Genomic DNA, 27,178 nt, shown 5'->3' with positions numbered 1-27,178 from the left:
CTTGCTCGACTTTATCTTTGTGTGTGGCTGGGTTCTTTCAAAGGAATGCCTTTTTCTAATTCACCAAAGGTATAGTTATGGATTAGGGGTGGTTCTGAGTTTAGAGTTGGGGACTGATTCCCAGAGCTGATGAGGAAATTAGGATTTATATTCAGGTGACCCTCAGCCCCTCAGACAGGGCTGAGTAAGAAGAGATATCAGGAATCCAAGGAAGCAGGAGGAAAAGGGGTTGTCTGGTGATGTCTGTTCTCTTTCTTCCTCTTCCTGCCCATGCAAGGCTAGAGCAGCTGTTTCAGCCCTGGAGGTTTGGACTGTGGGGTCCTGTGTGCCGGGTCATCAGATTTGGTGTGAGGAGGAAGAAAACCACAGTAGAAGGAGACATAAAGTTGGGCTGGGCCTCTGGCAGTGAAAGGTTCTTGGGGTCTTTATTCTCTGACCAGTAAACACCTCTGTGTGCCAGAATGAGCTGGGACAGGTCGCCAAGGTCAGCCCATATTTGTATCTGGTGTTCTCCTCCAAGACTAGCCAAGCTGTGTGCTCATTCTGCTGGGAACCTGAGCTCTCCAAAAGGGTCGTATGAAAGGGCATCTTATTCTTGAGGGACATTTCCAAGCTTCTCTGTGGCCACTGTCCATCCTGGACTCATCTGAGAGGTGAAGAGTGGTGGCCAGAGGGAAGCCAGTGGCTGCCCGATGGAAGCTTTTCTGTTTCAGAGCATATGAGGGAGCTGAGGGAGCTGTACAGTTGATGCCTTCTCTCTGGCTCATCTCCGTGAAGATTCTTTTGAACCAGAAGCAAAGGTGAAATCTCTCCAAGGGGAGAGGCTGAACAGGAGATCTACTGACTGTCCCCCTGCCGACTCCTCCCCCTTCGTCCTCCTGCGGGGCTCCTTATCCTCCTGCTTGTCTACAGGGAGATGACTGAGTTGATCGTTTGCTGCCATTTTAATGATCCATATTGTTAGGAGGCTCTCAGCACACACTAGACCTTAGTAGCCTGGCCTCCTGCCCACGGCCCAGAACTGTTACTCAGCCCCTCTGCCCAACAGCTAAAAATAAACCTGCCACTGCTGCAGTCTCCCCTCACAGCCAGGCCCTGTTAGCTGTCCCAGTGCTTCCTGCCACACTGCTGACCTGTTTCTCTCACTTGTTGCTGATGTTCTCCCTGCTTACCCCTTTCTCTTCTAGCCTGAGCTTGGTAGGTGATTTGGGGCTAACTCACTCTTCTGAGTGCTGGGGGATGCGCTATGGTTTTTATGTCTCCAGGTGTCTAGAATTTGTGTGCATGAAAGCTCTGTGAAGCTGTCCTGCTTATTTCCCAGTAGGGAAAGGGTTAAACAAAAAGGAGAGTGACCAAGCTCGTTAGAGTGGATCAGACCTTCTACTGTGCTCGCCTCCAGACCTGGCTTCCTCCAGTTTTACCTCCAAGCAGGCTTCTCTGCCAGAGTTACCTAGGGATGCTAGGACAGCCCCACATGGGCATAGTCTGCCCCAGGCCTTCATCCTGACTGCCCTGTCACTGAGCATGCTACCTACCGTGTACTCCCGCCCTGTTGCTACGTTATATTCTCCACCTGCATTGTGAGGCTTGGGGCTACCACATTCAAAAGTGTGACCTCATCTTGTCAGCTTCCAAGAATAACTGGGTCCTGGCTCTCAGTACCTCCTTACTGAGTCAGGCCATGGCACCTCTGGCCCTCCCAGCTCAGCCACGTGCAGAATATCACCAAGTGCATGGGTTTCTTCTGTCTCTTAACTGCAGTATTGATGTGTGTCCATGGAGGTGTAGCCTCTTCCTTTACTCCCCAGAGATCCTGTAGACTTGTGGAGCAAGGTGAGGAAAGGAGCTCAGGTAGCTAGAATATCTGCTTAGCTGAGAGATACTGGGCAGAGTGTGACATTGGCATTCTGTTCTTCAGCGTGGCGTTACTATTTTTTATGTTTTTTTCTAATCCCTAGACAGGTGTTGATACTAATCGTGACCTAGGAGGGCTCTATGTCTGCTTTCGGGAATTACGGTTTATTTGGGGGAAGGGGTGTATGGTGGAGAGTGATGGTAATGGCAACCAAGACATAGGACTTGAGGAACCCTCTGCCTTCAGCTAGAGTTACATCCTCTGACCATGTGTCCATGGCCTGCTTCTCCCACCTCTCCCTGGGGCCCCATTTCTTCTGCAAGGAAAGATTAATCTGCCAGGGCCCATTGGCCTATGCAGGGGAAGGGTTGGTTATACTTGCTAAGTGTTTATTTTTAACTCTGACAGAAGGAGCCCCTGTCCTCAGAATAGCCATATCCTCTGTCTTTCCCTATCCCAACTGCCTTCCTTGGCTTCTGTGATTCCTAGAAGAAGGTTAGTAGGATTCTAAAGGCCAGGCTTACACAGGAGCTGGAGAAGGGCAGCCTTTCTGAGTGAGGAATCTGCAGGTTGCTCATCATGCTTGGCTTCTGCAGAGCTCAAAGGGTCCTGCGGGGAGAGTCCTGGACACTAAAGGCCATGTGTCTGGAACTTGGAGCATCCTAGGAATGCAAGTGGCTTGATGAGGAGGCTGCATGTGCCCTGCAGCTCAGAGCAGCCTGGCTGCACAGCTGAGCTGGACAGCCCAGCGAGGGGTTATCCCATGCCTTCTCCATCCTTACAGGCACCCAGATCTCTGGCAGATGGGGAGGCCACAGGGAGAAAATGAGCGTATGTAGTAACCTGCCTTGGAAACGCTTGCGCTTGCAGACATGCCAAGTGCTGTCATTCCCTCTGATTGCCAGGCTCACGAGCATCATGTCCTCATGTCCTTTCTAGCAGAGCCCACCTGGGACTCTTAGTGACTTCATACCCTTTGTGTTCTCTTCCCCTGATGTGCTCTAGGGACCTGTGCTCACAGAGAGGAGGAGGAAGGGTGGCAGTGCCCCCTCTCCTGGGTCTCAAACTCTGCTAACTTTATGCATTTGATTTGGCTACCTGGGCTCGGATTCTTTAAAAGAAAATAAAATTAGGTTTGAGGTGTAACCAGAGAGGAAAGGAATAGAGAGTAGTAGGGGATGGGATGGGCGATTGAAACATGTGGCTAACTCTGAGAACCCTCAGCTATGGAAGGAAGGTCTTGCCCCCATGATTCTTTGGTGTGCAGTGGGGGATTAGTTTGCCTGGAGGCCAGCACTGATCATGTAGCTTCCCAGCTTTAGCCCTTCAGTGGGTTCTCTTTGCCTGCAGAATACATGAGATATCCAAATCCGTCCCAGATCTGGCCCCAATCTGTTTTTTTTTTTTTTTTTTTTTTGAACACATGCTTTTTTTTTGTCCCCAGCTTAAGTGGCTTTTATATGTTGTTGTTGTTGTTTTTTTTTTTTTTTTGAGGCGGAGTCTCGCTCTGTCGCCCGGACTGGAGTGCAGTGGCCAGATCTCAGCTCACTGCAAGCTCCACCTCCCGGGTTTACGCCATTCTCCTGCCTCAGCCTCCCGAGTAGCTGGGACTACAGGCGCCCGCCACCTCGCCCGGCTGGTTTTTGTATTTTTAGTAGAGACGGGGTTTCACCGTGTTAGCCAGGATGGTCTCGATCTCTTGACCTTGTGATCCGCCCGTCTCGGCCTCCCAAAGTGCTGGGATTACAGGCTTGAGCCACCGCGCCCAGCTTATATGTTGTTTCTTTAACAGAACTGTGCTTTCCACTCCCACACCTTAGCATCTATCCATCTGCATCTTCTCTGTACCATGCCCGTCCCCCGTCCTGTCTATATCTACCTATTCCACCCTCCACCCTGCACAGATGCTGCTTTTCCAGAACCTTTCACACCAAAAGCGGGTCTTCCCATTCTTCTCCATCAAACTTGGTGATACACTCTTACCTTTTATTTCTCCGTTTAAGTGCATTTCTCCATGTGCAAGGCATCTCTCTCTCTCTCTAACAGGAAGGCAGTTTGTTAATGGAAAGTATTTGAGGAGTCCTGTGCACAGGCAGTAACCACGGCGACCCCCTTTCCTGTGGGTGCTGTCAGAGGGGTTGGGGGTGACGTCCTCGATCTGTCCGATCTTGATAACCAGGCGGGCAAGGGCCCTGAGGGCCACCTGGGCCCTAGGTCCAGGGGTCTTGGTTCTACTTCCTCCTATGGCTTGGAGTTTGATGTGTAGGGCAGTGATACCCAGCTCTGGGCCACATCCCGGGCAGCCAACATAGCAGCATGTGGTGAGGATTCATCTCAGCCTGCCTTCACCTTCGTCCCACCAGTCGCACGGCAGATGATTTCTTTGCCAGAAAGGTCAGTGACATGGACAAAAGTGTCATTGAAGGATGCAAAGATATGGCAGACACCAAATACATTCTGTCCTTCAGCTACCTGAGCTCTGAGGCTGATGACCTTTCTTCTTTTCCTTCCCCTTTCAAGGTGCCATTTCTGCATGTTGTTTCCAGACTCCGCACAGGAGCTCAAGGCACCTCTTTAGATATCGGATTGGATTGTAAATTCCTTGAAAACCCACATCTTCGTTATTTTTGTATGCTTTTATTTTCATGTAGTGACCATATGTCCTCATTGAAAAACAGGCCAGGCATGGTGGCTCACGCCTGTAATCGCAGTGCTTTGGGAGGACAACTGGGAGGATCTTTTGAACTCAGGAGTTCGATATCAGCCTGGGCAACATAACAAGACCCCATCTCTACAAAAAATTAAAAAAATTAGCCAGCTGTGGTGGCACATACCCATAGTCTCAGCTACTCAGGAGGCTGAGGTGGGAGGATCACTTGAGCCCAGGAAGTCATGGTTACAGTGAGCTATGATCATGTCAGTGCACTCTAGCCTGGGTGACAGAGCGAGACCCTGTCTCTGAAAAAAGAATCCTAGAGTATTTTGGCACTGTGTATTATACACATTGTACTTAGCTGCTGAATAAAGGTGTGATAACAGTAATAGTGGATGCCACAGATATTAAATGTAAGGTACTAGAGGTAATCCTCAGAGTCAGGGGCTGTGGCAGCCCCAGAAGTGGGATAGTACTGGGCTGTGCTCTGTGGGACTGAGCTGGGGTAGAGTGATGATCTCTCACAGTGTCTGTTTTTATTTTTCCTGCTGCTGAAAAGCTGCTCTTAGACAGTCTTCTGAGCATTTCTTCCCTCTACCCACTTGGATCTGCTGACTCAAGCAGGTACCTTCTATTTCTGCTTACAGAGTTCTCATTCTTACAAGGACCCTGACCACAGTTTCTCATTGATACCTCTCCTCCTTCTCCCTGTTCCAGGGCCCTTCCTATTCCTGTTCAGTCATGGAGATGACCCTTTTGCCCTTTGGAGAACTTTAACTGAGGGAGGGACAGATGTGGAGCTTGCCAACTTTCCTACAGCTCCTGGCATTTTCTAGTTAGCTACAGATATGGCATAGACACACAGATGCAGTCCATGGTTTTCTATCTGCTGGTCCTGCTCCTGTGTGTTGCAAGACGGACCAGTGTTAAACACTGTATTAGTCCATTTTGTGTTGCACTAAAGGAGTATCTGAGACTGGGCAATTTGTAGAGAAAAGAGGTTTATTTCTCACAGTTCTGCAGGCTGTACAAGAATCATGGCACCAACATCTGCTTCTGGTCAGGACCTCGTGAAGCTTTTGCTCATGGGGGAAATTTAAGGGGGAGCAGGCATGTCACATGTTGAGAAGAGGGAGCATGGGGGTGGGGGAGGCCCTCGACTCTTTTTAACAACCAGATCTTGTATGAACTCAGAGTGAGAACTCATTGCTACAAGGGAGGACACCAAGCCATTCATGAGGGATCTGCCCCCAAGACCCAAACATCTCCCACCAGGCCCCACCTCCAACACTGGGGATCATACTTCAACATGAGATTTGGAGGGGCCAGATATCCAAACTATATCAAGTACCCAGTTGCCGGGACTGAGGTCAGAGGTTTGAACCTCAGGGAGCTTCTTAACTGCATGCCACAACAGATTTGCACAGGAAAGAACCTGACACTAGACTGGAATCTGAGAGAGCTGGCTACTAACTACCTGTGTGGCCCCAAGCAAGTCCTAGGACCTGTCTGGGCCTCATTCAGTCTCCTCATTGTAAATGAACAGGACCAGACTTGACCTTGAAGGACTCCTGCACCGAAGGCCTTTCATCACTGTTGTTGCATCTGCACTGCTGGGAAAATAACCTAATGCTGGGAAACAAGTGGCCAGCCTGGGTCCCAGGGAGCCTTGGGGACTAAGAGCCATCATGTCTGTCCTCAGTTTCTGCAGGACAGTGTTACTTCACCTTTCTCCTGGCTACAGTGTTTTTATTCATTCAGACAATGTTTATAAATGTTTATTCTTCTCCATGCCTGCCTCCTGTCTTTCCTGCTGATTGGCCATCAGGAGGCCCAGATGGCAGGATTAGCTTGGAATGGCAGAACAATCAAGGGTCATCCTCTTGGGTTTAGATCCCTTTAATACCTCTGCTATATGAGATGAGAAGAATTTAGAACATTGATTCCTTCTAGCAGCTTAGACTAGACCCCTGCCTTTCTAAGCAGGATTTGCCTGTGGGTGCCTTCTATACCCTTGAGATCCAAAGTAACTTACTACTCAAGAAAATTAATTGGCAATGCCAAGAGTGACTTGTACAGCTTCCCTAAGGATAGCTCAAAACAGCAGATAGACTTTGATACAATATAATAATTTTCTATTATTCAGATCACTGTAGGAAACTTAGCAACTCTGTGAAGGTTTCCCAGATTAATAACGAGTCTTTACTGAGCAGATACTGTGTATCAGGCATTGTGTTAGGTGTTTTACTTACATTCTTGTTAATCCTTAAAATAATCCTTTTAGTGCAAAGTGAAAGTCCCCATTTTACGGAAGAGACATGTTCAAACATATACAGAATAATTCATTAGCAATTATTTATTGAGCACCTACTAAGTGCTAAGCATTATCTTGGGCTCTGGATATACATCAGTATATAAAACAGACAAAAAAGCTATTTTGGGGGATGGGAAGGAGGACCAGGTAGAGGAATAGCAAATGCAAAGGCAAAAGCCTGAGACTTATTAATGAGTGTGTCTAGCTCTAAAACCTAGGCTCCCTCCAGCTCACAGTATTGCCTCTCTAATGGTCCTTTGTGACTCCATTATAATTGGGTACTTAGATGACCTAGCAATTTAAGTTTATCATCCAGTATTTATGGGATACTTACTTTGTGCACATTGCTACAATGATATGAATAAGTTGTAGGCCCTGCCTTTGGAAACATACAGTTTAGAGGAATGAACACCCATGTGTATAAAATGATTGAAAGAAGACTTCCTCTCAAAATCCAGGTTGTACCATTTCTTGCATTTTGTCATTTGACCCTTGTAGGCCAGGTGGTGTGATTCCTCATTTTGTATCTGAAGGAAGAGGTTCAGGGAGTGGGTGGGGGTTAAGTGTCTGGGCACCAGGGTGGCCAATAAAGGATGCAGAGACACACAATGGGCTCTTCAAGGTGGGAAGGAGTAGAGGGTGGGATCACTGCCTGGCATGGGCAGAGGATGCTTCATGGACACATACCTGTGACACACCCAGGGGAGGATGCAGATGAAAATACGTCCAGTGGGATGGTTTCTAAGGAGAAGTGTGAGGAACTCCACTAGGGCTCCCATATTTTGTCTGGCTAAGGAGGGAGAGATGCTGCCTCTCCAGGAATCTGGTAATAGACAATGCTTGAGATTGGTGTGAACCGAACCGTCACATAGAGCCGGGAGAAGTCACGAAGGAGGCATGAAAAAGAAATGGCTGGGCTGAAGCTGTGGCACAGCCCTTTTTATCCTCCTTTGGGCCCTCATATGGCTTCTCTTCTGCTCTGAAGAATCTCATCCTTCTTGAGTTTAGCCTTCTAGGTGAAGGAGTGGGCAGACTGTATGCAGGGAGACGGGGAGGCTGTGTTTGTGTCCTGCAGCTCAGGAGCTGAGAGAACAGAGGTCAGGGCTTTGGATGGAGCTGACCGTTAGTGCAGATGGGAAAGTGAAGCAATGGGTCGGGTCTGTTCGTTCCTGAGCATGTCCTGTGACAAAGGAAGTTGCAACATGTCTGTCTTTCTCTCTCTCTCTCTCTTTTTCTTTTCATCTTTCTTCTTTCCATTTCCCTCCCTCCCTCCCATTCTTCCTCCTTCCTTCCTTTCTTTTCTCTCTCTCTTTTTTTCTCTTTCTTCTTCTTCCTTTTTTTTTTTTTTTTTTTTTTTTTTTTTTTAATAAAGCAGCAGGTAAAACCATCTTCCAGGAAACGTCAGAAAAAATATCTGGTCTGTGATGGGTGGTTCTTGCCCCACCCCTTGCAGTGCTTTTCCTGTGTAGTTTTTCTTTTTTCCTTTCCCATCCACACCTTCCACTCTCCTTTCCTCTGAGAGATTGTGTCTCTGCAGCAGGCCAGCTATGTCTCCAAAGGGAAGTAGTCAGTGCTTGGACTGAGGGAACCTTGAGAGAGAATCCTCTCCATTGTCCTCCAGGTAAGAGAGCTGTTGCACCAGCTCACACCTGGAAGGTTGCTGGTGGTCTCTCCCTAGACAGAGAGCTGTTTAAATGTGACAGGTGGTTCCTGATTCCCACCTGGCACTTTTTGTTTGTTTGTTTGTTTTTGCTGCTGCACAGGTCTGTGTTGTGTCTCAGAAGGCTGAGGGAATACTTACTTCTCAACTCAGATAACCACCTTGTTGGTAGATTCAGTGTGTGTCTGTGTCAAGGCAGATGCTGGGAAAAAGGGCCCAGAATGTGTGTGGGAGGTAGAAATCAAGGCTAGAAGACCACACATGTTAATCTGGAATACTTGGTAAGGTTTGATTTTGGCCTGTGTGCTATAGCTGGGCAAGAAGCCAGTTGTGTTTGGAAATGTACAGATGATCTCTTTTCCTGATGAAACCTTTTGATGTCTGGAATAAACTTAGCTTGCTTTCTCTCTTTCCCTCTTTTGAGATTCAGTTTCTCTCCCTTGGACTTCTATACCCCAGTAGAGCCAAAAGTTCCAGTACAAACCAATTTTGAGACTCCAGCATTAGTCAACTAAGGGATGTTCTAGGTCATCCCTGAGAATGAGGTCTGCTTGCTCCGGGGAAGCTGGAAAATGGCACCAGGTGTCAGGCCCTGCTGCCCAGGATGGGGTGACAGCTGCTGGTGTTAATTACGTTTCTGGGCAGAACAGGGTAAAGTCCTTGGAGGCGAGAGTTTTTGTTCAGGCACTGTGTTGCCTGTACCTGTTGCCTCTGGTACAGCTGCTGCAGAGCCCCTCCTTTCCTGCTGTCTTCTTTGAATTTAATCTCCCTGTGATCAGGTGCATCTCTTCAGACTGGAGACAAGCTTAGAGGAGTGGTGGAGGAAGTGAGGCCAGAATTTACTTGTTTACTGAATCCCACTGAGAATACAGAAGCTCTCTTTCACGAGAAGCTATGCTGGCCTCTGTGGTAGCCACTGGCCATATGTGGCTATTAAAATTAAGTATTAATAAAATTTAAAATTCAGTTCCTCAGTAGTGCCAGCCACATTTCAAGTGCTCAGTAGTTAGCTGGTGGCCATGGTTTTATGCAGCACAGATAGAGAACATTTTATCATCACAGAATATTCTCTCAGACAATGCAAGATTCTGAGATAATTTTTCTAATCCTGGTAAACACTTATCTGAGCTGGAAGGGGATTTGAGGAAGGGTACTGGGAGAGGTTTTTGAAGCCCAGGTGAGAGGGCAAGTAGAAGGTATTCATTTAGAAAAGGATCTTAAAAAGTATTTCGTTTTGGCCGGGCGCGGTGGCTCAAGCCTGTAATCCCAGCACTTTGGGAGGCCGAGACGGGCGGATCACGAGGTCAGGAGATCGAGACCATCCTGGCTAACACGGTGAAACCCCGTCTCTACTAAAAATACAAAAACTAGCCGGGCGAGGTGGCGGGCGCCTGTAGTCCCAGCTACTCGGGAGGCTGAGGCAGGAGAATGGCGTAAACCCGGGAGGCGGAGCTTGCAGTGAGCTGAGATCTGGCCACTGCACTCCAGTCCCAGCGACAGAGCGAGACTCCGCCTCAAAAAAAAAAAAAAAAAAAAAAAAAAAAAAAAAAAAAAAAAAAAAAGTATTTCGTTTGTAGGGCCAGGTGCAGTGGCTCATGCCAATAATCCCAGCACTTTGTGAGGCTGAGGCGGGCAAATTGCTTGAGCCCAGGAGTTCGAGACCGACCTAGGTAACATGGTGAAACTCTGTCTCTACAAAAAATACAAAAATTAGCCGGGCGTAGTGGCATGAACACATGGTTCGATCTACTCAGGAGGCTGAGGTGGGAGGATCACTTGAGCCTGGGAGGTCAAGTCTGCAGAGAGCCATTATTGCACCACTGTACTCCAGCCTGGGTGACAGAATGAGACCCTGTCTCAAAAAAAAAAAAAAAAAAAAAAAAAAAAAGGAGTTCACCTTGTTGAGGACTACATCCTAACAGATGGTCACCTGGCCCAGTGGCTTCCAAACCAGGGTGATTGTTAGACTCACTTGTGGGTAGCATTTCAAGATTCAGATTCCTGGGCACCACTCTTTGTGTCTAACTGAGTCCAAGACTCTTCAGACAAGGTAACCTGGAATGTGCATTTTTAATGTGCTCCCCAAGAGATAATTATCTGGGTTTGGCAACCACCAACCTATCATACCTATGCTTAAATTCTTCCAATGGTGAGGAGCTTATCCCTTTTCAAGAAAACCTTACCATTAAAGAAAAATTTGCTATTGTTAAAGTTCTATGTTTTTCAAATCTTGAGATTTGGTTCTTTGAGTTCGTGAAATCCTTTGGTACTCTTTCCGTCTTCAGAGCCTTGCAGAACGCATCATCTTCATCTCTGCACTCAGTCTTCAGCAGGTATTTGAGGGCAGCTGTGGTGTGGTCCCTGCCACTCCAAGTCATGGCACGCGTCAGAATGCCTGATCTGCCAAGGGCTCTAGGGAGATGCAGAGATGCAACATCATTCCAGGATCCTTCCAATTGTCAGGCCTTGCTGAGAGCCAGAGGAAAGGTCTGAATCTCAGTGGAGCCCTACAGGGACAGCCCAAGGGCCATCCAGCTGGTGAGAGCCATGTGTACCTCTGCCTCTCTGCATCCTGCTCTGTAGGGAAGAGTCCCTGTTTCTTTGCACGTTAGCACTTGTTAACACCGACCTGGTTTTCTTCAGAGGCATCAAGAGATTCAGCCATCCATTCCCGGTGATGACAAATGTCATTTCTGTTTAGAGATCTTCAGTAGCCTCCCTTCACCTCCAGTGTAAAATTCAAACTTCTAAACATGGCATTCAAGCAAGCTGGTTTGTCCTGCCTTCCACCCTCTCCCTTCCAGGAGAGCACTCCTTCCTGCTCTGCCATGCATTCGTTTGCTTGGATCTTACATTTGCATCTTCTCTTGGATCTTACATTTGCTCCTCTTAATTTTTTTCTGTAAACTGTATTTATCTTTCAAGGCTCATAATAGATTTTACCCCCTTACTCCCCTGCCCAACTCTAGGCAGAACTGCCTCCCTCCTCTGCCCTAGTGATGGTTCATTCTACCTGCATGACTGCTATGCACTCGAATTACAGCCCCCTGCCAGGCCCTCTCTGCTAGACCGAGCTCCTTGAGGATAAGACCTATGTCTTGCTTGATATCCCCAAGTGTAAGCAAGCACCGGTGCTGGAGTCCCCCTTTCCAGCACTGGCATTCTTACCCTCAGTGGCCCAGAGCTCATCAGCTCCAATGAGAAAAGTGCTATTTAGCAGCTGATAATTAACAGACAGGACGTGAGGTTTGGCTGCTTCAGAGGCAAAACTGGTATTTAAACAGTAAGGTTTTTAAAAATCAAGCATTAAAGTGTCAGCTTCAGAAGCAGCTACTTCCAAACATAATCCTGCCCAGTTAGAGAAGATAAATGGAATAATGAGTGGAACCAAAGATTTCTCTCTAGCCTTGAGAAGAGTCCAGGGTAAAGAGGCCTGGGTGCATATTGGCAGGAGCTTGGAAAAGGGGCCTTCATGTTTCTGTTCTCTGGGGTGGGGCTGGGGCTGCTTGGAGAGCAGGTGGGAGGTGCTTCCCTAGAAAGGTCTGTCTGTGTTCTCTTCCATTCCCAGTTTCTATAGATTGGACTAATTTTTCCAAGTGACCAAGAAGAAAAATTGGGAAACAGAGGGTAGGCATCAACCCTGACATTTATCCTAAGGTGATGCAGCACACACTTGTATTCAGCGATAGAGACTTTTCCGTAATGCCTGGTAATATCTCATTGTATTTTCTTTTGATGCTCCTGGGGGCAGGAGGGGAGAGCTGACATCAGAGCCTCCTCCCTTCTAGATCACAACCAGAGCATGAGGAATTCCCCAGCCCCTTGAGGTACCCAGACACTAACCACAGTCTGCATCTCTGCTGAAGGCGTTGTAAGAAACATGCAGGCCAGGAACAGTCAGTGGCTTCAGAGCAGGGACAGCCTGCTAAAGAGGCAGAGGCTTCTTGTGAGGGCGGGGAGCTTGAGAGTGCTCTGCACCCCATCCTGGGGGAGGTGAGCATCTGCTTCGGGGTTCAGCTGCCTGCGGAAGTCAGTGGGAGACACCCTTTCAGGGTCTACTTCATTATGAATGAAGCAAAAAACCTATCCCAGGAAATCACAGAGGCTGCTGGGTGTACCCCAGGGTACACAGGCTGTATTTTTTCAACCCAAAGTTAGAGTCTGTCTGATAGTTTTTCCTGGGGTTGGGGAGGGGTCCTACTTTCAGATCCAAAAGAAAATCTGAGATATGTCATTTGAATGTGAACGCACTCGACTTTCTGGGAAATGTTGAAGATTTACTCCTGTCTGAGTGTCTCTCACTCATTGTTACCTGTCCATTTGTTACCTGGCCCACGGATGGAGGAGGTTGGATGGAGTCTCCCAGGGTCCCCTTCCTGGGCAAGCTTGGTGGGCCTTCCTGCTTTTCCTTTCAGGTTGTGGAATTAGTGGTGGTGGTAGCTCAGCTCACCCAGACTGTGTGTGATGGTTAAGGTGGTGACTTCTCACTGACTGCTGATGTGTACAGTACGTTGAAAGTAGTCACCCAACTTCCTTTATAGCCAGATGCAAAACAGTGCCTGAGGTCCAGGGTGGGGGAGGATTTGATAAGGGAATAAAAACAGCCGGCTCATCTGGGGGCTGATACCTGTCTGTGGTGACATAGGCACAGATGATCTGCAGTCAAGGTTGACTTGAGGGTGTGCATGGGTTCAGTCCCATTTATGAAGTCTAATGGTCCTTCCGGAAGCTTCATCATCATTTGAGCTGAGTAACTGAAGATGAGTGCAGCACAAGTGTGTGTGTGCACTTATTAATCTGTCCGTTCATCTGTTCACTGCAGGCTTATTGAGGGAGAAACATGTAAGCAAGGTATTTCTTATGTACTCCAAGTGCTAGAAGAGCTATGTTCAGGGAACTGGGTGAACTTGGAAGAAGGAGCTGCCCATTTCTCCAAGTGCCGCGACAGTCCCGAGACACTCTGTGATCTCCTAAATTGGGGAACAGTCTGCAATGCACATTACTGAATTAAAGGCTCTGAGAAGTTCTACAGTGAAAGAATCTGTTTAACTTTGTTTAACCTAGTGCTTCTGCCATCTATACGACCCCTTTTTACTTAGCACTTATTAACATCCTACGGAATACTATTTGAGAAATGGCAACAGCCCCCCGTCCTCTGGGAGAACTGTTCAGTGATTCAGAGCAAAAGTCACCTGACTCTGGGTCAGCACAAGTTGGAGAGGTTTGAAAAAGGTGTATGTATGTTTGCATGTGTATGTGCGGTGGGTTGGGGGGAGGGGTGTGGCAGAGGAGGGGCCCCAGCAGGTGGCTTCTATTGAAGTCAGCCTTGTCTGCCTCCCTGTTGGCTTTGTGCTTTTGGAGAAGCTTTTGTCCTGGCATGAAAATACTGAATAGCAGCTGCATCTGTCATGCCTGGGAAGCAGCAGTGTGCAGCATGGGGGTGCCTGAGCAGACACTCCTGCTGGAGGGCCAGGCTGCCGAGAGTGCCTGGGTATTGGACAAGGGAGAGGCTGGTGATTCTGAGGCAGCTGCTTGCTAATCCTGGAAGCGGAGGGGAACAAGATTTAGCTCCCTTATCTCTCTGCCTTCTCCTTTCCAATGGGGGCAGTTGTGCTGACCCTTGAGGGACAGCCAGGAAGAAGCAGGTGGGCTGGATGCTTTCTCCTCTGTCCACCAACCCAAGGGCATCTGGAGGGTGGGCCAGGGTGGAAAGGCGATTAGCTCTCTGTTACCCAGGGGAGCTGAGACAAAGGCATTTTGGGTTAAATTCAAGGAGGAATTCAGAATTGTGAACTGGATTTATGGAGGTTTGTGGAGTTTGAAAATTCGAGAGCCCTGGCTGGCCTTGTGCTTGGAACGTTGGTCGGAGGTGGCTATGAATGATGGGTCCTGCAGATGGCCGGCTCCCCAAGAAATGCCTGGGGCCTTACTGGATTTTTCGCTTGGAACAAACCCAGGCCTAGGGAATTCCCGGAGCCTTTTGCAGGCCTCAACACCATTCTGGCGCAGCTTCGCTGTGAGGCAGTGGTTATTTCTCAGGAAATTGGCAACTGGGAGTAAATGGGAGTGTGGGGTGGGAATCAGCTACTCTTCCTGAAGATTATATACTTCCAGTGTAATTAAGGCGGGGTCAGGATTTCCTATCTCTGATTTATTTATTTATTTATTTATTTATTTATTTATTTATTTATTTATTTATTTGCTTAATCTTAAAAGGGTGCTTTTCCCCTCCCGGTCTTTCCACAGGGATGGGAGTTAGTCTGTTCCCAGAAGGAGCTAGGGGAGGTGTCCTTTGTCTCCCAGTCCTTCTGGCCCTCTCCCTGCCTTTCCCTGGCCATAGCCATGGAGACCCAGAGTCACTCAGAGCAAAGCCAGTCCCTCTCATCATTGCCCCTTTGTTAGTGGAGAAAGGGCAGATGCTGCTCCGCAGTTACCCCTACCACCCTGCAGGACGTCTGGGTGGGCCGGGCTTTGGTTTGGGAATTGGGAGTATTAGCTGCAGCTGCCAACTGGGCTTGTACTTGCAGACTCGCAGGCTCCAGGCTCTCTGAAGGGACCAGCAGCTCTGACCCCCGTGGGCTTGCTGTGGTCCCCAGGGAGCAAGCCCTTGCCAAGAACCTCTGAGCTCACCCAGGCGGGTGTGGGGTAAGGATGGAGAAGGCCTTGGGAGCAGGAGAAGTGTGCAGATGACTCCCTCCTTCCCCTCAGCTGGGCATGCATCACTGCTGCTGGGAAGACGTTCAGGCCACTTCTAGACAAATCGGTCATGATGGAAATTTTTTCTTGGCCCTGGGTGGGGCTTTACTTGTTCAGAAGAGGCTTCAGATGTGCTCTTTCTAGGTCCTGGCTTGAGTGCTGAGCATTTACCTGCCGCCCCTCGGGGCTAGAAGGCTGGGCAGTGTCTGAGCCCCTTCCCTACCCCTCATTCATTCTCTCCCCTCACCTGTCTTTCCACCCATCAGCCCCGATCAGCTTGGCAGCCTTGTGGCTCCAGCTGGAGCTTAGTAGGCATGTAGTTGGAGGAGGGGATGGCACTGCAGCCGCACCCTTCTCTCTCCCACAGGTCTTATTCTTGTTGGGCCTCCACTTCCTGTCAGGGCCCTGCTTGCAGCTGTGGCACATCTGGACCTAGACGGAGTGTCCTGTTATCCTGCATGATGAGGATCCCAGATTTCCCCTAGGTGATGACCATAGTCATTGCAGGGTGGGAGCAGGACTTCTCCCACCCCCAGGCACTCCAGAGACTTCCTCCAGACCCCCACTTTCCAGTGGTGACCTCTAAGTAGTCTGTCCCCAACTCCACCTCCCCCCATGGAGAATGGTGGGAAGGAAGTTCTGCCAGAAGTTGTTTTTGGTTTGTGAGGCAATAGACTTTGCTTTGAGAAACATACATCTCTCCCTCTTCTTTAAGATGTGAAGCCAGAAGCACTAGACTCTACTTTCCTTGGAAACCAGAGCAGCAAAGGCAGAGAAAAAAGGGGCTGGTTGTAGGCACTGAAATTGAGGGGAGTTCTCTGGGTCCCAGCGCTTTTCTTGGGAGTCCGTATGGTCTTCCCAGGGCCCCGGGTTGTAGCCCTGACTGTGTTAACGGGCTGTGTAACCTTGGTAAACACCTGCAACTCTCTGCACCTTAGTTTCCACCAAGATGCCTAAGGTGGGGAACATGTTGGCTTCACTCAGACTCTGTGCCCCAGAGACCTGCTGGGTTGTGTGTGGGGGGGGTTGGGGGTAGGGCAGGGGACTCCTGCTCACTGATTTAGTGTTTGCGGTGGCTAAACTACAAAGTGGACAGTCCACATGCAGACACTTAAGAGCTACTTGCACCCAGGTCCTGTCTTTGAGAATACAGTGATGTAGCAGGAGGCTCCTTGCATTTTGCTTGTGTGAAACCACCTGGATTTTGCTGAAGCTGTAATTGTGTCTCTGCATTCTTTTATTCCTGTGTAAGAAAAATGGTTTCCACAAATGTTGTGAAGAATAGACTGTCAGAGCTGGAAAGCGTTTAGTAGGGATCCTTTAAACCTATCTCTACATTGTACATTGATCCCTTCAGCCAAAGCCAGAGAGGGGCAGGGACTTACTTGCTCTGACCACACAGTCAGAACAAGAACCTACAACAGTAAACCTCTGGGTAGCAGCCTCACATGTGCTAAGATTCCCTGTTGGCTAAGATTATCTGTGCCCAGGTCACCCTGGCCTTTTGCAATTCTGCCCTTTGCAGGCCCCTGTGTTGGCTGAAACCAGCCCTCTTCTTCCCCTTGCGCTTTCCTCCTGTGACCTCCCAGCCACCTCTTGTTTCCCTTGTGGTGCTCCCCACCTGTTGTTACTTCCTACTTCTCCTCACAACTTTTTATTATGAAACATTTCAGATGTGCAGCAAACTCGAAAGAATTGTACAGTGAACACGTTCTACCAAACCACCTAGATTCGACCATTAGCCTCTTACTATGTTTACTTTATCACGTCTCTACATGTTTGAATCTCTCTATCCATTGACCAGTCTGTCTTATTTTGGGGGATGCATTTCGTAGTAAATTGCAGACATCAATGTACTTTACCCCTAAATATCTCAGCATACATAGGCATTAATTTGAGTTCAATATTTGTTCATGCATTTTTTTGATGATAATATTTATATAACAGTGAAAAATGCACAACTTTTAAGGTGTCACCTGATAAGCTTTGATAAATCCCTCTATCTGTGCAACCCAAACCTCTGTCACCTACAGAACAAAAAGTTTTACTACCTAGTTAGTTCTCTCGTGTTGTTTCCCAATCATCCCAACACATACCCCTTCGCAGGTAATCACAGTTCTGATGTTTTCTCACTGTAGATTAGTTTTGCCTGTTCTGGAACCTCATATAAATGGGATAATCAGTGTCAACTCTCCCTTTTGTGTGAATTTCATCTGCATGGTGACATGTATCAGTAGTTTGTTATGCTGAGTAGTATTCCATTGTATAGATATAAAATTTGCTTCTTTATTCCCCTGTTGATGGACATTTGGGCTGTGTCCAGTTTCGGGCTCTGATGAATAAAGCTCCTGTTAGCATTCTTGCACAAGTCTTGTTGTGGACGTAATGTTTTCATTTCTCCTGGGTAAACAATGAGGAGTGTGATTGCCGGGTTACAGGAGGCTGTTACTTATTGTTCCTATCTGACTCTCAGCCCTGCCCTCTCATTGTACTGTGCACCCAAGTGTTTTACGACTGTTATCACATCCAGTCCCTCAGTTGCTCCTTTAGGGTTTCTCTTCTTCCGGCATATCACCCCAGTTTATTGAGCTGTTGCTCATATGTTATGCTCCTTAGATCTTTTATATCCTGGTTGTCCTCCTCTGGAAATATAATACTGTTTTACAGATGTGTTGCCTAGAACTGAGTGCTCGCTGCTCGATGTGAACATGTGGATTCTAGGTATGGGAGAAATACAGAGTGTGGGTGCATTTGGATCCCTGTCTTGAGCTAGGTACTTGATCTGTCTATGAGCTGAAGGAAAGATTAACTTTTTGGCAGCCACGTCATGGCATCAGATCAGATGAGTTAATGTTTGTAAAAATACCACAAATCTCATATTAAGGTATCCATTCAGCTTGAAGTCAGTCCGAACCTCTGATACTAATGGCATTTATTGTAAACTTTCTACTTGCCATTGTGTCATTTAGTTTTTGCCTACCACTTGGTGGGAAAGGTACTATTCAAATTAGCTTAATAAAAACTCTTTGATTTAAAACAAGGGTACTTAGCTTTGGCACTGTTGACCTTTTGGACCAGATAAGCCTTTGTTGTGGGGGATTGTCCTGTGCTTTGTAGGAGTTAGCAGCAACCCTGGCCTCGACCCACTCCATGCCAGTTGCAACTATCTACCCATCCCCCCAAGTTATGACAATAGAAAATGCCTTCAGACATTGCCAAATGTCCCCTGGGGGGCAAATTAACACCAGGTTGAGAACTGTTCCCAAGGTATAGAGCTTAGTCACTAATAAAAAATTTAAACAATATAGCTGTTCCTGAAAGGTAATCCCTGTCAGCTCTTTAGCATATATACCTACAGATTATGCTCTTTCTACAGACAGTCCTCAGTTTCCATGGTTCTGATCTGCATGAATTGCAGTTACTATGGTTTGGTTAAATAACATCAGTCCTCCAAGAATTTGACTCAAATTTTAGTTGCCAAGATATCTGTATTATAAGTAGGTGCATGGAGTACAAACTTTGCTGTTAGCTCTGTAGTCCACAGATCACTATGTGCATAACAGATGCTCTTCATAGTCACTGACCAATCATGTTTTTTCTTGAAGAGTCTTTTGGTGATTGGTCACTGCCTGTCTGTTCACTTCACACGCAGACAGGAAAGTGTGTAGTTGTGTTGCCTCCCTGTCTCCTGGTGAGAAACTCATGTGGCATTTTACAAAAATGGACAATTGATGAGGGAATTGGCCAAGAAAGATGAAATTTCAAATGAAATGTGGTAATGCTGGTAGTGAAATTCAAGCAAAACGTAATGGAATTATAGACTACATAGCTGACTGTGGGAATGTCAACACTGCCACTGTTCAAGACTACATGTACAGCCTGGGAAACTCAGTGAAGGTGGCATGTCAGCATAAATGGGGAAAGTGGTTTGATGAAAAGGACGAAGAGGTCCCGGAGGAGGTGACACTGCAGAAGGAAACTTCACATTAAAGGCATCCTTGAACATATTTCACAGCATTGAAAGTGCAAAGGATAAAATGTTAGAAACAGATCCAAACTTAGAAAGGAGTATGACAGTTTGCAAAGGCATACGTAAGATACTCATTCCATATTGGATGTTAAACAACAAGAAGGCAAGTGCTGTTCAAATTACTCTGGATAAGGTTTTTACAAAGCAATAAAACACTCATTCTCAGTGAATCTAATGTTTTAAATTAGAGTATGCAAAATAAATAGTTTTTACTGTTTTCTCATTTCCTTATTTATAATTTGACAGCAAGAGAATTTTTAATGTTTTGACAGAAATTTTTAAATGTCATGGAAAAATAGTAAATTTTCCTCATTGATGATTAAGGTTGCTTTGCATGGTCATTTTTATGGTTCCACATCACTGCGCAAAGCAAGAGCTGCCTATATTTACAAAAAGTGTGGGTGAATACACACACACGCATGCACATACACGTGCTTTTTCTCTTTTTAAAACATTTTACAAAATGGGATCAGCCTATATGTATCAAATTACAACTTGCTTTTTCATGGAAGTTTTTTTGTTTGTTGTTTTTTGAGACACCATCTCTCTCTTGTTGCTCAGACTAGAGTGCAATGGCGCTATCTCAGTCCACTGCAACCTCTATCTCTTGGAGTTCAAGTGATTCTCATGCCTCAGCCTCCCAAGTAGCTGCTGGTACCACAGGTGCGTACCACCACACCCAGCTAATTTTTGTGTTTTTAATAGAGATGGGGTTTCATCATGTTGGCCAGGCTGGTCTCGAACTCCTGACCTCAAGTGACCCACCCACCTCGGCCTCCCAGAGTGCTGGGATTACAGGTGAGAGCCACTGCACCCAGCCAGAAGAATGTATTTTTGAAGAACTTTTGATTTCAGTATGTCTTAATCTACCTCATTCTTTTTTTTTTTTTTTTTTTTTTGAGACAGGTCTCACTCTGTCCCCCATGCTGGAGTGCAGTGGTGTGATCTCTGCTCACTGCAATCCCTGCCTCCTAGGCTCAAGTGATCCTCATGTCTCAGCGTCCCAAGTAGCTTGGACTACTGGCCTCTGTCACCACACCCAGCTAGTTTTTTCTGTATTTTATTTGTGGAGACAGGGTTTTGCCATGTTGCCCGGGTTGGTCTCAAACTCCTGGGCTCAAGTGATCCACCTACCTCGGCCTCTCAAAGTGCTGGGATTACAGGTGTAAGTCACTGTGCCTGGCCCAGTTTTCTATTAACAGGTGTTTAGTTTATTTCCTTCTGTCCCCCAATTTGAAATAATGCTAAAGTGAGTATTTTTGACTGATACTATCATAAACTCCATTTAATTGATGAGTTCAGTGGAGATTTAGAATGTGAAGTAACTGGCTAAGGTCAGGCAGCTACTAAGCTTTAGTACTGGTGTTTGAACTTGGGGCAGTGTAATTTCAGAGCCCTTGCTTTTAATCACAATGCTTTACACCTTCTCTTCCCTGTTCTTAGAAGCAGCTTTTAACCATGACAACAAATAATAACAAAAGATCTTACTGAGTCAGGCACAATTCTAAGTGCAATTACATTGTTATTATTCACTAAATAACAACCTGCGAGTTAGATACTGTTGTTATCCCTGAATTGCAGTGAAGGAAAACTGAGGTATAAGAAGGTTAGGAAAGGTGCTCAGGGTCCACAGCTGTTTAATGGAGGAGCTGGGACTGCCCCCATGCAGCCTGGCTTAGAACCTTGGCTCTCATTCATGTTATAAAGATATGACTTGAGAAAAGTCTCTTTCATCCTGTGCTGTTATAGATTTTTTTTTTTTTTTTTTTGAGAAGGAGTATTGCTCTGTCTCCCCGGCTGGAGTGCAGTGGCGCGATCTCGGCTCACTGCAAGCTCCGCCTCCCAGGTTCATGCCATTCTCCTGGCTCAGCCTCCAGAGTAGCTGGGACTACAGGCGCCTGCCACCATACCCGGCTAATTTTTTGTATTTTTTTTAGTAGAGACGGGGTTTCATCGTGTTAGCCAGGATGGTCTCGATCTCCTGACCTCATGATCTGCCTGTCTTGGCCTCCCAAAGTGCTGGGATTACAGGCTTGAGCCACTGCGCCCGGCCAGATTATTATTATTATTATTATTTGGGTTAGTTTTGGCATATATTTTCTCCTACTGTAATCTTTTAAAAATCTACTACCCAGCGGCCGGGCGTGGTGGCTCACGCCTGTAATCCCAGCACTTTGGGAGGCTGAGGTGGGCGGATCACGAGGTTAGGAGATCGAGACCATCCTGGCTAACATGGTGAAACCCCATCTCTACTAAAAATAGAAAAAAATCAGCCAGGCCTGGTGGCGGGCGCCTGTAGTCCCAGCTACTCAGGAGGCTGAGGCAGGAGAATGGCGTGAACCCGGGAGGCGCAGCTTGCAGTGGGCTGAGATCGTGCCACTGCACTCCAGCCTGGGCGATAGAGCAAGACTTCTGTCTCAAAAAAAAAAAAAAAAAAAAAAAAAAATCTACTACCTAGCGCAGCCTGCCTCTCCCATTGTTTTCTTAGGTGGTGTCACTTGGTAGTGTGATAAGCTTACTGCCTACGATGTCTTTAGTCAGCTTGTTGGTAAAATATGAATACTAGGCAAAGCCAGCCTGGCGTGGTGGCTTATGCCTGCTGTAATCCCAACACTTTGGGAGGCCGAGGTAGGTGAATGACTTGGGATCAGGAGTTTGAGACCAGCCTGGCCAACATGGCAAAACCCCATCTGTACTTAAAATATAAAAATTAGCTGACTGTGGTGGTGAGCGCCTGTAGTGCCAGCTACTCAGGAGGCTGAGGCACAAGAATCTTTTGGACGCGGGAGGTGGAGGTTACAGTGAGCCAAGATTGCGCCACTGCACTCTAGCCTGGGCGACAGAGTGAGACTCCGTCACGCAAACACACACACACACACACACACACACACAAATAGGTTTGCCACTGAGGTTGTTCTTTGGGTTTAGTCAACAAATACTCATTGAACACCTCCTAAATGCCATATACTGGGTCTAGGATTTACAATAAAAAGATGAACAAGACATTGTCCCAGCCTCCAAGAGGTACATGGTCTACAGTGAGAAGAGAAACCGTTTTATAAATCCCACTGGTGAGTGCTGAAGTAGGAGTTTAGCAAGAGTCTGTGGGCACAGGGAGGCAGAGGGGCTGACTCTGCCTGGAAGTGGTCAGAGAGGCTTCACAGAGGAGGTGACATTGCCATGGTTCTTACAGACGTGAAGTCATGACAAGGCCTGGCATGCTTGAGGTCAGGAAGTACATTGTAGCTTCAATATAGGGGATGTATTGGGAGGTGAGGGTAGCAACGATGTGGGTAGGAGCTACGGAAGAGTAAGTTAGGGAATTTGGATTTTATCATGTCAGCCAGTGGAGATGTTTAAGGAAGAAAATGTCCTGCTCAGCTTTGCTTTTCAGCATGTGACCCAGGATGTACTAGGATGGAGTAAGTCTCCCTTCTAGAAACCAGTTAGAAAACACACAAGAGTAGGCCATGCATGGTGGCTCACGCCTGTAATCCTTGTACTTTGGGAGGCCGAGGTGGAGGGATCACTTGACGTCAGGAGATTGAGACCAGCCTGGCCAACATGATGAAACCCCGTGTCTACCAAAAAATAAAAAGTTAGCCAGGCGTGGTGGTTGCATGTCTGTAGTCCCAGCTACTCAGGAGCTTGAGGTGGGAGAATCGCTTGAACCCAGGAGGCGGAGTTTGCAGTGAGCTGAAGTCATGCCACTGCACTCCAACCTGGGGGACAGAATGAGACCCTGTCTCAAAAAGAGAAAGCACACAAGAGAAAAGGGGGCTGCAACCCAGTAAGCAACAGCAGGACTGGAAAAGGAAAGATGGATTTGGGAGATCTTCCCAGAGACAAAATTGGATTGGTTCTGTGGGTGAGGGAGGGAGAGAGGCTGAGGATGAGTATTCAAGATTTATTATCTGGGAGCCTGGCTAGGTGGTGATGTTGCCATTTACTGAGATCCTGGAGCGAATTCAAGGAGGCAGTGAGTTGAGTTGGGTGCGTGTTCAGCAGCCTGTCCTAGATCCACCAAACAGCACTTTGTTACTGGTCATCTGTAACAACTGCAAATATTATCTAAATGCTTTGCCATCTCACTGCCTCCTCCTTTGTCATCCCTAAGGTCTGGCGGGAGACTGTGTTCATATACATTATAGAGGTCCAGACCTCTTGCGTCTGGCATTCCTTTGGTCTGTAATTCAGTAAACTCTGCTAAAAAGGAAAAGAGACTAGCTTGCTGGGGCCTCTTAAGCGACCCAGGCTAGCTTGTGATGGTTCAGATTATGTTTTGTTCTAGAGCTTTTCCAGAGACAGATGTTAAGGAGTTTATCCTATTTATCCCCTTCCCTTTAAACAAACAAAAGTGCTGGCTGGGTGCAGTGGCTCACGCCGGTAATCCCAGCACTTTGAGAGGCTGAGGCAGGCAGATCACCTGAGGTCAGGAGTTTGAAACTAGCCTGGCCAACATGGTAAAACCCCATCTCTACTTCAAAACAAAACAAAACAAAAATTAGTCGGGTGTGATGGTAGGCGCCTGTAATCCTAGCCACTCAGGAGGCTGAGGTGGGAGAATCGCTTGAATCTGGGAGGTGGAGGTTACAGTGAGCCGAGATTGCACTGTTGCACTCCAGCCTGGGTGACAGAGTGAAACTCCGTCTCAAAAAAAAAAAAAAAAAAAAAAGAAGTGCCAACACCCCAATTTTTTATATCCTCTTAGTCATCATAGTTTATTAACAGTTTTGTTTACATATTGCTTCTTTTTCCCTCTTGGCTAGACTATGAACCTTGAAGCCCTGTGAGCTTGGTCTAGTGCCTGGAGCATTGTGGGTACCGGGTACCGAGAGAATGTGTGCTGCCAGAAAGCAGAACATCGCCACCTCCTCTCCCCTCATCTCCTGAACCACTGCCAGCAGTGGTTTCGGAATCAACCTGCACTTTCCTTCTGCATCCTGGGGTGTAATTCTGGGTGATTGTAAGTTGGTTTATGGTCTAGCTTAGATTTGAGGCCTCTCTTGAGAGAGAGAGAATGTGTGTAACTGTTTAACTTGTTCTAGTCTGGAGCATTCTCCTTCATAGAAAAGATGGGAAATGCTGGAGATAAACGTTCCCCCATTCTGTGTCATTTTGTATATTAGAGTCTCTGTCCCCATCCCGGGGCCACTTCCTCCCTGGTTCTTTTTGTGGCTTTGAATATAACTTGAAGACGTGTTCCTAGCAGCTCTTGCATTTTCACAAGCTCTGCTTGTTCTGTTTAGTGAGCCCAGACTGCTCCCTTTGGACCTGTCCTGTCTCAGGGGCAGTTGCTCGTGTCTTTGCACACATCCTTTACTATCTCAGCTCATCACTCCTCCCTGACATTTGTGGCTGCCTTCTCCTGGTTTCTTCTTTAGGGGATTATTGTATTTTAGATGATCAGAATTCACATTTTAGAGACTTAGACCATGTCTTTCAAAATGCATTCCCTTTTGGGATCTCTGCCCATCATACTCCTTGGTCTCAATATCTAAATATTGTTTTTTTTCTTTTTCTTTCTTCTTCTTCTTTTTTTTTTTTTTTCTTGAGACAGGGTCTCACTCTGTTGCCCAGGCTGAAAAGCAGTGGTACAATCATTGGCTCACTGCAGCCTTGACCTCCTGGGCTCAGTGATACTCCTGCCTCAGCCTCCTGAGTAGATGGGGCCACAGTCTAGTGCCACCATGCCCCGCTAACTTTTTAAATTATTCGTAGAGACAGGATCTCCCTGTGTTGCTCAGGCTGGTCTTGAATTCCTCCTTCTCCTTTTTATATCCTCTTAGTCATCAAGCCATCCTCCTGCCTTAGCCTCCCAAAGTGCTGGGATTTCAGTGTGATCCACTGCACCTGACCTAAATATTGGTTTTTTTGAAGTCTAGGCAAAACAACTGTTTTTGTCTCAGGTTTTTTTTTTTCTTTTTTTTATTTCCCTCCTTTGAACTCGGAATTGACAAGGTTACTTCCTCCCAATGTGGCGTTCTTATTATTGTTTTTGCTAGCTGAAGCTTTTTTTTTTTTTTTTTTTTCTTTTAACATAATTTACTAGATTTTTCTTCCTGGTCAGAAGTAAGTTCAGGGTAATAGTTCCCTTCCTTGTGTCTTCAGCTGTGTGAAAGGTGATGTAGAGTGAGAATTTATCAGGTGCCCTGCTCGTAGCAGAAGACGCGACTTCTCTCTCACAGGTGACCTTGTGTTTGTGTTGGTGGCTTGAACTCACGCTTGTGTCTGGGCCATTTCTCTCACTGTGTAGGAAAGAATGGTTCTTGTCTTCTCCCTGGCCGTGTAGTCTGCTGTGTGTCACCACAACAATGATCTATCTTCTGGTTCTTTTTCCTTCTCTCCTCACCCAGTAGTCTCCAGTCTTAGGCGTGTGGAATTGTGTACCGGGTGGAGGATGTGTGTGTGAGCTGTCCTCTTGATTTGTAGGATCCTTCTCTTCCTCCACATTCTCTCTCAGCTCCCCTCTGCCCGCTATGAGATCTAGATCTGTTGACTCAGGTATATGTTGCCGTGAGTCTCATTCTGCTCAGCTGGGGTGATGAAGGTGCGATTGCTTTTGTCACTTCAAAGTGAAATTTAGATTTGCTTTGGCAGCCATGCAGGGTCATATGTGTGGGGGCTGCTTAGGCCAGAGGCACCGTGTTCCTGACCTCCTTCCATCTTACTTTCTCTTGCTAGTTTGCCCATCTCTGTGGATTTTTTTAAAGTAGATACTAGATACCTAGATACTACTAAGATCATGATCGTTTTCTTCTTGCCACTTGGATTTTAGCTTAAAGCCAACTTGGAGCATTTAGGGTGTTTCCTTCCTACCACTGTCTGCCTGGTCTCCTAGGGAAAGATGCCTTGTATCTTGTTCTGGTGTACAGTCTGCCCATTTAATCAGTAAGTGTTTTTTGTGGCTCTTCTCTACTGGGCTCTGGCCCCAGGCCTGATACGAATAGGGCAGGCCTGTGAACAGAGCAAAGACGAGTCACTTAGGAGGGGACGAGAGAGGCCAACGGTAAACTAATATTACCAACTCAGGGTTTATTTGTCAAAGCCTCCTTCGTTGTGAATAAAAGGTTAGATCTGAATTGGGTCTGAGTCCTGGCTTTATCACCTACTAGCCATCTGGCCTTGGGCAAATTATTAATACTTCCTTGGGCCTTGGTTGCCACACCTGTACAATGGAGTCAGCGATGGATCCTGTTTTGCAGGGCTGCTAGGAAGCTTAAATATAGCAATATTTTCTATATATAAGTGCACCTGGTACATGATTGATGCGGTTTATATGAAAATTCCTCTTTCTCTTTCAAAGTCATTTGCTGGAAGAAACAGAAAAACTCTGTCCCCATCTTTCAGTTTCCTACCCAAGACTCCTGTGTGGTTGACATCACTGCTGTGTGCAGTGTTCATGTCCATATAAGTCAGAAGTGGTTTGCAACAGTGGTTTGGGGCTTTGGGGCCTCTGCTCGCTCCTTATCAATTCTTAGGGTTACATCCTCTGGGAAGATGCCAGGCCTGGTCAAGTGTGGCCTCTGACCTAGAGTTATGCAAGGCCTCTCTTCCTCCTGTGGCTAGTGCAGAAATTTCTCATCTCTGCTTTCCTGCCTCTAGCAGGAAGGTTGGCCTACATTTGGGGCACATTCATGTCACTGTCTCAGACCAGGGGTTCAAATATAAGACCTGAATCATACTGCACCTCAGAATCCAAACCCTTTCACTTAATTTTTTAAAAGAATTTCATTCAGATGGTAAAGGTTCAAACAATACAGAGAGATATAAAACAGAAAAAAAAAATACACACTTTTCTCTAGTACCTATTCCCCAGTAGTCAACACTGCTACCTTTTTTTTTTTTGCAGGGGAGGTAAATTCCTCCAGAAAAAAATTTAAACATCTACAATTTCATATATCCTTTCTCCTCTTCCATAAAAAACAAAACAATAACAACAAAACTACACACATGGGATTATGCTATAT

The 27,178-nt window shown here is 46.8% G+C and overlaps 1 protein-coding gene and 1 pseudogene across 1 annotated transcript in view; one reads left to right on the top strand and one right to left on the bottom strand.

Annotated features, from left to right (window-relative positions):
• MAPKAPK2 (MAPK activated protein kinase 2) overlaps window positions 1-27,178 on the top strand; it is a 49,912-nt gene that overhangs the window by 6,961 nt on the left and 15,773 nt on the right. The window lies entirely within an intron of this gene.
• Window positions 3,676-4,394, bottom strand: LOC115899096 (annotated as a pseudogene).

Source organism: Rhinopithecus roxellana, chromosome 8 (genome assembly GCF_007565055.1).
Source record: "Rhinopithecus roxellana isolate Shanxi Qingling chromosome 8, ASM756505v1, whole genome shotgun sequence".
In the NCBI taxonomy this organism is placed as follows: Eukaryota; Metazoa; Chordata; class Mammalia; order Primates; family Cercopithecidae; genus Rhinopithecus; species Rhinopithecus roxellana.
This window is presented reverse-complemented; position numbering and strand designations above follow the sequence as displayed.